Source organism: Chelmon rostratus, chromosome 9 (genome assembly GCF_017976325.1).
Source record: "Chelmon rostratus isolate fCheRos1 chromosome 9, fCheRos1.pri, whole genome shotgun sequence".
Classification (NCBI taxonomy): Eukaryota; Metazoa; Chordata; class Actinopteri; order Chaetodontiformes; family Chaetodontidae; genus Chelmon; species Chelmon rostratus.
Genome location: NC_055666.1, coordinates 3,090,670 through 3,102,700, shown reverse-complemented (window position 1 = coordinate 3,102,700; position 12,031 = coordinate 3,090,670).

Genomic DNA, 12,031 nt, shown 5'->3' with positions numbered 1-12,031 from the left:
TGTGCGTAGGACAAGAAGCTAAAGCCAGTGGACAGAGTGTGCCCCTCCTTTACAGTATGGGTCCCCCTTAGCCCCACCTTTCTGTCTATCTACAGAGGACGGAGGCACAGAGACAGTGTGTGAGAGGGGAAAGAGAGCAAGATAAAGTGAGGGAAACTCATCATCACTGGTTGAACAATGAAAAAGCACACATTACCATGCAGAGGCCTAGAAACAGCAGCTCACACCTGTAACACACTCTCGCCTTCACTCGTACTGCTGTGCTGTACATACTACATGGTAAAGACTCATATATGTATGTAACTATGTGTATACGTCACATAACATGTCCTGAATGTGCAAACAGTAAATACACACATGTATGCACACACACACAGTGTTGCCTATGAGTTAACATATATCACTTATCAGTGTTGCCCACCTGCTGGCTTATCAGCGTCCATTAGTGACACCCTCACACACACACGCACACACACATGCGCACTTATCAGCACTTGTTCCCTCTGAAATGTTTTTAGGGTGGCTAAGCATTGATAGTACATATCATTACCACTCACCACTGAACATTTTCAAAACCTCTTATTTTTATTTCATCATCTTTGTGAGTTCAAATTATTTTGATGATAACATATTGATAGTAATGATAATGATGATGTGTGAGTAAAATGACTGAATGACTGATCGGCTCCATCCATGCAGCAAATGTTCAGCACAATGTCTGTATTATGCTTAAGTTGTGTAACAAGGTGACTTCAGCTGATACACTCACACAGTTGTACAATACAATCATACCATTGTCAAGAAGGGAGGGACTCGCATAGTCGCATAAAACAACCTAAAGCTTTTTCAGTTTTCCACCTATTTATTCAAATCTGAGTACAAAAGCAAACAACGGTTTTGTGGGGGGTACAACCCAAAAAAGATAAAGCTGTATTTGCATCATTACTAAAAAGAACACTATCTCTTGTTGTCTATCCTTGTCTGATGTTCAATTGTTAATTCTTCAGTCTTTCTTCAGTATCAAAATATCAAAAATGTCATGAGGAGGGGGAGGGAATTCCCACAGAAATCATTCAGTGACACTGTGTAGTGTCTGCAGTTTGTCCTCTCAGGCTGCTTTTGGCCCCAACAAGTTCCACCAATCAGATCAGAGAGTTAGTGCAGCCTGCATGAATCCCCAGATGAAAAAGATCTGTAGAGCACTCACTGCTCACAGAGCTTATTGCTGTGAGAGCACAGCAAAGGAAGGAGAGACGAGGGACGAGGGAAGTATCTCAACAAATATTTGATGGATTGCCATGAAATTTGATTCACACATTCATGGTCCCCAGAGGATGAATCCTCATGACTTTGGTGATCCCCTGTTTGTTTAGCACCACCATGAGGCTGACATGTGGTTTTAAGTGAAATGCCTCAGTCATTTTCGGATTGGTTGACATGAAATTTGATGCACATTTTCATGCCCCCTTCAGACAAAAGGGAAAAGTACAACATTTCAGCCCGAACTGGCTCTTATCGGTTACAGATGAATCAGCATTTCTGCAGCAGGTATTTTTTACATGAGGGGACGATGAAGGCTAGAACCACAAACAATGATCAATATCCAAAAAAATGATCAACATTACCTGCAGTGCACGTGGCCACAGACAGACAGCTGTTACAAAATTCACAGAGCTTTAAAGTAATCCCATGATCAGTGTTTTTATATTAACAATGGATCAAATGACTATGTGTGATGTGAAAGATGCTGCATGCAGTGACGAACAGACAGAGCATTATCATCTGACTGTGCAGTTCCTCGCAGCTCTTTTAGTGACGTTTGGTCTTGGTTCACTCTCATAACTTTCATCCAGCTTGTGTCCAGCAGCAGCAGGCAGTTGTTTTCAGTGAAACAGCTCTAATAAATCCACTGTACAATCCTGCTCAGCAAGCACACAGGGAGACTAGCTGGTAAACACAGTGAAACATTTAGCAGTTAAAGAGACAGATATTTTTCTCAGGAGTTGGAAACCAAAACTGAGACTTATCCAAACGTATCCAAGACTTATTCATCACAAACATGACTACATTTCACTAATTTGCTTTAAGTAAGTGTTCTAAATGGTCAAAACTAGATATAATCAGCTTTAATTTTCTGGTAACAGTAGATCTGTTTATTATTGAAATACAATAACTGAATGAATGAAACTGTTGAAACTAAAACTGACATGAACAGTGTTCAACAGGTCAGAGTACACTGGTTCTTTTAATGTGTTCAGGGTGGTTTCAGATGGAATGAAATATATTTTGTCAATGTTTTTCCAGCTCAGTGAGACTTTGGGTCGAGGCGACCTGATGGCAGTAAGTGGAAAGCTTGGTGGAAAGGTGAGAGGGATCCTGCTGACCTGGTGCACCGTTCAGACAGGAGAGTTTGGAGTGAACCAATTATTTTGGCCTGAATAGAAGAGTTTTGTTTTGTGTTCAGTGGTGAGTGTGTTGTACCAGGATGAAGGTGAGTATAGATTCAGTTAATGTCCTAAATGTAACGGGGGTTAATATGCCCTTTCTGACATTAAAAGCCCTGAGCTTCCTCAGCAGGTGGAGGCACTGCAGAGCTTTCTTATACATAGAGTGGGTGTGCTGGTAGAAGGACAAGTTGGCGTCTCTCTCCATCAAGGTATTTAAATGATTGTGCTTCTTGTACCAGCTGGCCTTCGATACTGAGGACTTGGAAGAGAGGTGGTTGATTTATCTCTGCTCCCACAGCACAGCTTGTTAGGCTTGGTGATGTTGCCACTTGCAGATATATTTCTTTATATCCTGTTATTATTGTCATCATTGCTGGTAAGCTGTGTTAGTTTAACCATTTCATACCTGATTTCATGGTAAGTAAAAATCAAAACACACAGTTAGATGATGTTGTAGAAAAAACCTTTAGTCATTCCCAAAGCTATTTTTTTAGTACTAGTTCTATCTCTGTCCCAGCCCTCTTACTCCCCTTCTCATGTGAGGTTTTTTAATGTTTGTTTTTCAGACTGAGCACCCTCGGGAGTCAAAGGCTACATGAGAGGAGGAATGAGAGCGTGAAGTAAAACACAGTTTATCTGCTTTGTTTCTCGAATTGATCATATCACTTTTGAGATATCTTTCTCATATGGGAAAACTTTTTCTTATTTTTTTATATAAATGGAAGATAAATGGTAGTCGTTAATTAGTACAGTGGAAAGTTCCCAAGCATGGAGATAAATTTACCCTCAAGTCCAATCCAAGTCCCAACTCATAGATTGCATCTTCTTATCTAACCATGACCAAACCTTCACCTTTTCTTTCTCTTTGTTGTTTTAACCTCGCTTGTGAAATTTCACTGCCACACATTGCACATGCAGACATGCCTTGGCCTGCTGTTGTCACATGATTTTCATCTCAGAGGAGTCTAATTTACACATTGTCCACAACATTTAAAATTCATGTCCGTGGTTTTTAGAACTGCGGTAGAGATACGTTATGCATGAGCTGTCACGGTCAACCGCAGTAAAACCATTTCCTGTTTTCTTTAAGGGGTCGATCCCACAAACGCACACCAACAACCACACATGCATACACAGCAGAGTATGCTTTTATAATGTACAGCTTCCTGTCTTCTTCAAACTTCTTTTTACTGATGATAGAGATTTGTGACTACCGGTATTGAGCTTTACTTTAAGCACGGAGTGTATTTACTTTGGATGATAACATTTAAAAACTACTGGGTAATGTAGATGTATATTAGCCAGCAGCCGTGAAGCAAAAGCAACACAGTACAACAGTTTTGACTGCGCTCACAGCCCAGTGTGAGTTTTGTACTGAAATTAGAAGAAAGTAGAAGAAAATAGTTAAAAAATGCATAAAGGTTGCTAACTGGTCTGTGCAGACAGCTGTATTCATCAAAACTGAAGCCTGTCTGTGTCTGCTTCTGAAGCACATCTTCACAGACGGGGTGTTATGGTGTTTTCCCTACACGCTACGATACAGTTAGACAGAATAGGTCAGTTCAGTTAGACCGGACTGCCATGTCTGAATAGTTAGCGTTGTGGCAGTTCTCTTGTGCACGATAAAGCTTTAGGCCATGTTCAGCACCATGTGAAAAAAACCTCATCATTTGAATGGGATCAGGCTCTTGATGCAGCAGATGTGCCAAAAGCAGAGGGTTTCCGTAAAAAACAGTCATCCAGCAAAAAAACAACACACATCACATACAGCACATCTCCTGTCACATGTACAGTTTCAAGATGGCTGCTGAGTTTCCTCTGAGTATCTGGCCTCTTAGATTCTAACAAAAATCTACTGGATCCTTTCTGGTACTCTAGTTGTGAACTGACTCAAGTTGCTTTCTTTTTGTACTTTGTCTCAACATTGTGGACAATATCTCATCTATTTGCTGAGCTTGTGGCTGTAGCCCAAGTTGATGGGCTTTTTGGGCCTACAAGGCCTCTAACTGGTCCTTTCAATAACAGTCCTGTCACCATCAACATTTTCAACTTACATCCTGGTAAGATACATCATGCCTCCTAAAAATGCTAAAACATCCCCTTGTGAGGAGGATGCTGTGGTCACGATGAGTGTACTCTCTCAGTTAATGCAGCAGCAAAGAGAGATCTATAAGGATATGTTACTGCAGCAGCAGGACAACGTCAAATGTTTCATTCAGCTGATCATGGATGGAACTAACAAAAGATTGGATGGCGTTATCAGAGATGTGCAGGAGCTGAAGACCAGCTTGGAATTCACCCAAGCAAAGTTTGAAGAGAATAAGATGGGAAATATGGACATTGAGCGTGCACAGAGGCCCGGTCAGCACCAGGAGGGGGGAAGGCCAAGGAAAATTGTTGTCAAACTTCCTCACATTAAAGACATAGAGCTGATTCTTTCTTCTGCCAAGAAATTAAAGGGCACTAAGATCTATATTAACAATGATTTCTCTGAAGCTGTGCAACTGCGGAGGAAAGAGCTGTGGCCAAAGTTGAAAGCTGCCAGAGAGAGAGGAGATAAAGCGAGCTTGAAGTATGATAAACTGATCATCACCCCCAGGGCTGGACAAAGTCAGTCACTGGCCGAATGAGCTTAAAAGTTCAATTTTATCTTTTTGTGAGTGTGGTATTTGTGTACATGCATGTGTGTCTGTGTGCTGGACCAAACAATTTATGGTACATGATGTTCACATTATACATATTTTCATAATATCTGACTTATTTACCATCAACTAAGACGACCAGTATAAATAAACTACCTAGAGGTTTAATCTTTGCACATATTAATATATGTAGTCTGAGGTAAAATTCGTGACCTACCAAACAAAATAGACATACTCATGAAACCCATCTGGACAGCTTCATAGACAATTCAGATGTTGATATAGGGGGAGTTTCAATTTATAGACATGATAGAAACAGGTTTGGAGGTGGCGTGGCCATTTACATACGTGATCATTTTCCTGCGAAACTGAGACACGATTTAATGGTTGATGATGTTGAAGTGGTTACAGGTACAACTTCCATATTTAAAACCAATGGTTCTTGGCTCTTGTTATAGGCCACCTAGTGCCAGGATTGAGTATTTAAATGGTTTATGTAATATGCTGGACAAAGTCACTTAAGAAAACAGAGAGCTATACTGGCTGGATGATCTAAATATTGATTGGCTATCTGATAATTGCCCTTTAAGAATAAGCTTAAATCTATGACAGACACCTGTGGTTTATCTCAATTAATGCATCAACCCACAAGAATATCCAGTAATAGTACAGGATCTTTAACATCAAAATGCATTGATCATATTTACACTAATAATCCTGATATGTGCTCAACACCTGTTTCTGTAACAGTTGGCTTCAGTGACCACAACTGCGTTGCTGTCTCCAGGAGAACAAAGCTACCTAGAGCCTGTCCTAAAATTATTATGAAAAGAACTTATAGGGCATTTAATGAGGAGAATTTTCTAAATGAGTGCCATTGACGATGTGGATACATCCCTTAATTTATTTATGGATCTTTTTATGAGAGTTGTCAACAGCCATGCCCCATTAAAGTGCTCCTTGGGTACTGATTTAAAGAGCTTGATGGCTCAAAGGGATGAGGCTAAAAAGGTTGCTGTTCTTTTTGGCTCTCTTGAAGACAGAAAACTTTATTGTACTTTAAGGAATCATGTGACCGAGGTGAACAGAATGAAAAAGAAAAAATATTTTCAAAAGAGAATCTCCAGTAGTGGTACGGATAGTAAAAGAATGTGGAATGTACTCAATGAAACCTGTGCTTCTTTTGTTGAATTGAATGGAGTTTATTTGACTAAGCCAACACAGATCGCAAATTATTTCAATGATTATTTTGTTAATAAGGTTTCTAAACTTAGAGAGAAAATGGATTGTACCATTGATTCCAGCTCTGATTAGCTGATAAAAAAAAATGCATTATGTATTATATCATCAAGTTAATGTTAAAGTGCAGGTGGAAATGATGCTGAGATCTTTGACTGTTGGTGGGTCTGCTGGTACAGACAACTTGGATAGTAGGCTGTTGAACTTATCAGCTGTATATATTTCTAAACCAATCTGTCACATATTCAACAGATGTCTGATTAGTGGTGTGTGTCCAAAACTTTGGAAGGAGGGCAAGATCATTCCTTTACCCAAAGATACAAAAATAACTTTCTGTGGTCCGAATAGTAGGCCTGTTAGCATTTTGCCTATTCTGAGTAAATTATTGGAAAAAATTGTATTTAAGCAAGTGCAAGATTACTTTTCTCACAATGATTTAACTACAATGTTCCACATGCTTACAGGTCTGGTCATTCCACCTGCACAGCAATGACGCAAATGTCAGATAGCTGGTTAACATCAATTGATGACTCAATGCTTGTGGGTACAATATTACTTGACTTCAGTGCTGCCTTCGAAGTGATCGACCATGACATTTTGATTTCCAAACTTATTAGTTATGGTTTTACTTCCTCTGCAATTAAGTGGTTTATGAGCTACCTGTCTGAGAGGTTGCAAAGAGTTTATTTTAATGGTGCATTATCTTGTAGCATATCCCTGGACTGTGGAGTCCCCCAAGGAAGCTGCCTCGGACCTCTTTTATTTTCTATTTTTACTAATGATATGCCATATGTACTCAGTAAGGCCACATTGACTATGTTTGCTGATGATTCTACTAATTATTATGCAGCCCCTACATGCTCAGAGCTTAATCAGGTTCTGTCTTGTGAGATCAGCAAATTATATAACTGGATCAAAACAAACTTATTCTAAATATATCAAAAACAATGATTTGGTTCTAAGTATAGATTATCAGATAATCCTAAAATTAATATACAAATAAATGGTCAACTATTCAGCAAGTAAAAAAGGTAAAGCTTCTTGGACTTTGGCTTGATTGCACATTGTCATGGTCTGATCACATCAACAAAGTTGTTGCCAAAATGGGTAGAGCTGTTGCCATAACACGTAAATGTGCACCATTTCTCAATTCTCAATTGTTTAGTCGTGTTGTTTGTACATTGGTTTTATGTCATTTAGATTACTGTTTAGTTGTATGGTCTGCTGCATCAAACTGTCTGCTAAGGAAATTGCAAGTGGCTCAAAACAAGGCTGCAAGACTGGTTCTTGGTTGTTCTTCAAGAACTAGTGTTGCAGAAATGCATGAACGTTTTGCTTGGCTGATGGTCGTGGATAGATTATCTACTAATTTATTAGTATACTTTCATAGAATTATTACACCCAGACTCCTAAATTTCTTTACTATTATATAATTTACTGCTCAAATACGCATTCACATTACACTAGAGGGGCGAATAGTGGACAGATTACTCTACCCCTCCCTAAGTCTGACTCTATGAAGAGGACAGTATTCTACAGGTCAACTGTGTTTTGGAACAATCTTCCAGTGGTGGTTCGTGAAATGAAGGGAAAAACTGCTTTTAATAAGAGATTAAGAATGTATATGTTCTCATAAAAGCATCTTGATTATTTGATTGAGTGAGGTTTGTCATGTGATACATGAAGGGTGTGTTGCTTTACCTTGTTTCAGTGTTTATATTTCAATAAGTATTTTCAGTGTTGTTGTTTTTTCTCTTTGTGAGCAATTGATATTGTGATTATTGTGTTTTGTATGTATTGTCTGGACCCCAGGAAGACTCGCTGTCGTCTTGGCGTCAGCTAATGGGGATCCTTTTAAATAAACAAATAAACAAATAAACCTGGCTCAACTTCAACAGCAACACAATGCAACATCATCATGCAGGCCCGACACGGCCAATCAAATGCAAGCACACATTCCTGGTAAAGCACCTAAAGTCCCAATGAAATGCCATTTCGAGAGCATCTAGCTTCCGTACGGTGAAGTAGGCAGGTGGGACTTCACGTTGGGAGGAAGTTGATTTGTACATTGAAAAGTGGGTGTGTCATAAGAAAAATGGAGGATTACAGTGATTCAGAGATGGATGTTAGCCTCCATTCAATCATAGAGGACTACTTGCCTCCTTCAAAACCTTCATCAGCCCTGTTCCTGATGCGGGCAGACGTACCCCTCGCCCATCCCACAGAACAAGGTTTGAGGTGGCGAACACCTGAAGACGCACCAACGTACTGTGCTGTTGCGAGCTAGTTAGCTAATGATGATTAAAACAATGTAAGATTTAAAAAATGAAGATTTATTGATGGGTGGGTGTCATATTATTGGTTGAAACTAGTTGGTTCAAGCTTAAGCACGTCATATTGTCATGTGTCCGATTTTTACAGGAAGAAAATATGATTGGATTTTAAACACAAATTAAAAAATAGATATATTTTTTGCAATACATTGTTAAATAGGTGCACAATGTGACTGTGAATGTGATCTAAAAGGGTCAAAGAGGCATTTTTCCTTTCATCTTGACTTGAACAGGAATGCCATGTTTCTACTGTTTGGCTTGCGATGGTCTTGACAAAAGATAGAGTGGTTGTCACTGTTACAACTTTCCAGAGTAATAAAATCCTGCGTCAGAATATAATAAACCTCTGTGAAGCGTGTTGGTGTCTGATGAAGCTTCGAACTCGTGGATGTGTTTTTCAAACTGGACTTCATGGACTGGACTTCATTGTATCATCATGACCACTAACATGCCCTCACAAACATGCCCCCCCCCCCCATCAACAGGGCAAAAACTAGATCAGTTACTTTTCTACTACAGGTTCAAACCAGCATAGATGAGCATAGATTATTTATTCTAAATAAAACTGACCTTTTTTTGTATGTTTCCAAGGTGTTTTACAGCGGGTTTTGCTTTGCATGCAAATCAACTATCAACTACACAATATGTAGATCAATATGTGGACAGCCACACTTGTTGTTGATAGACTCCGTCTGATGCTGGGAGGAAGTTGACGTATATCCACTCACACGGTCTCTCCCTTACACACACTCACAGCTTAAAGAGGCAAAGAGCTGAAAAAAGCAGAGAGATGACTCAGCATCATCATGACCTCGAAAGAATTACCTCCAAGTGACGCGCGTGTGTGCTCGGTGTTTTTGAAGGAGGGATGGGGATGTGTGGTGTGTGTGTGAGCGGATGGGTATGTTTGGGTGCAGTCTTTACGTCAGAGAGCTCTGACATCACAGTGCACCTTGGCAGAGAGGAGAGAGGGTGGGGTGGAACGCCATTTACTGTGGTGATGCAGTAATGCATGTATGTTCAGACTGACAAGTTGATTCAACTTGAGTTTATGATCCGTTAGATCATTCCCTTCATTATGTGTTCAGTTCAAAATGTTGAATGTATAACATTACACACAAAAACTATTTTCTATCCTTTAAATTTGTCCTTTGTGTGCTAGAAAAAGGTCACATAAACTATGAATAGCACAATGGCTATTAATAGTAAGGTCATGCAATTCAGCAGTAGTATTGATTTCTTCACACAGGTGAACTGTGAATCAGCTGTCAAGTTCTTTCTCCTGTCTGTGGAAACAGAAAAAAAACCCCTTAAAAATCTAAATAAAATTTGGTCTGTCAGTCCAAAAGTGTAAATGCTTTATACAGAATACAGCGATTGTCTAACATGAAAGGATGCAACTTGTCAGTGTTTGTGGGTGTGTGTTCTTTTCTGTTGTTTTTCACCAGTGTGACGAAGCAAAGCAGTGCTGAATCATATAAAACAGCCACTCTTGTCCCAAACGCCCACATATTTGTCCAGTCTACCCAGAAAAATAATGAGAATCAGATGAATTTAACTGGTCATTAACCTTGCTTTTACAGGCGTATTGCCGAAAAAATATACTTGAAGTGAAGTAAACGCTTCAGGTTGCAGATACACTGATGAGACACAGCTGAAACGCCTGGGTGGAGCTGATGCAGACAGCTGCATAGATTAAACTGAGAGTATATCTGTTGCCTGACATGTGAAAGAAGGAAAAGTTCCTGTCAAAACCAATTACACAGAGACCAGGTTATGCTGAGGCTGGTGATAGTAGCTATAGCATTATTATTACAAACCATGCCATGTAGCACCACCATGTTTCTACATTAGCCTAGAACAGGCAAACCAAACACTGAACACTCTGAAGAGTGCAAAGTCATCAACTGAAAATGAATTATGAAGTGGTAAAAAAAGGAAAATCACTGATTGATTCTTTTGCTGTTTATTAGGCTAGATGTACAATCACTCTATATTCCCTACTTACTCTACACAAACAATTAAAGGCCAGTGGATAAACTCATGGTGGAGTGTAATTATGTGCATGCCAACTAAGCATGATGTATATTTCTGTCACTTTAATTCAATAAATGAATCAATATGATTACATTATTTTCAACAGCGTCTTGTTCTGGATTACTCATCTAAAGTGTTATTGTCTGATTTCAGTCACCTCAGGTGTATGTGTTGATGTCTCAGCTAAACTGTATTTTGTAGTAATGCACAAGTGCCAGATGGAAAACACTTCAAGCGCTGTATGTAAGCCCACAACACCTTCCTGTAAATGTTTCACCACAAAATCCTTGTTAAAAAATGAAGGGTTTCAGTCCACTGAAACATTAGCGAGCTTTTAATATGAAACAGATACAGGAATTGGTGTAATACAGTAACTTTAACAGTGCAAACAGGAGTGGATCAAAACAAGGCTTTGTGCTAATATATGATCAGTTATACTTATCAAAAAGAGGGAATTAGAAATAAAGGCCTGCCTCTAATACAAGCAAGCTGCAGATAAAGGCCTAATAAATGCTTTGACTTAAGATATTGGTGTCTGCAGTATTTCTTTAAATTGGTCAAGGTTGTATAATGGATTAAATATGCGGGCAGTGCAACATTTGTGAATCCTTGCATTCGCTTAGAAGAGTATATATATATATATGTATGTGTGTGTGTGTGTGTGTGTGTCAAAGTACACAATTAAGTAATTTATTAAGTGTCTCTGGTACATTGCTTGTCTACAAGAGAGCACGGGCAGTAATTTGCAATTTGGTAAATGTGTGTCTCAATAAACATCTTCTTCATAACCAAATTTAAGGTATTTTACTTTTTTTTCAAAATATTTGTTCATGTTATGTGTTTATGTAAAAAATATATTTGCTTTTTAAACTCACAAATATTGATGTCAGCATTGGCTTCAAAAATCCAGCGTCCATCTGCCATAATGACGTTCATTATTGACCTATTAACTGTTTATTTACTGCCTGACTTCCATTACGACCTAATGGAAGTCAATGCACAACCATATATCTGTAATTAATTAATCCCAGCAATATTTGTCAGTCTGGAGCATGAATTGATGCCAGTTTATAGTCCAGTTAAAACACGCAAAGTCTTTCTAAAGAAAAATGACAATTAACGCCTGCAGGATAGCATATCTTCCACCACTTCTATCTACTAAGTTATTGGTGTTTCTTCAAACACTACTTCATTATCATTACATGAGTATCACCCACACTATCTATTCCACCATCATCAGCCTTAGTGTCATTCCATTTCATCATGCTTCTAATATACACTTATGACAGACATAAAAAAGCAATCCATAGGTTTGTCTAACTCTTGGATTCAA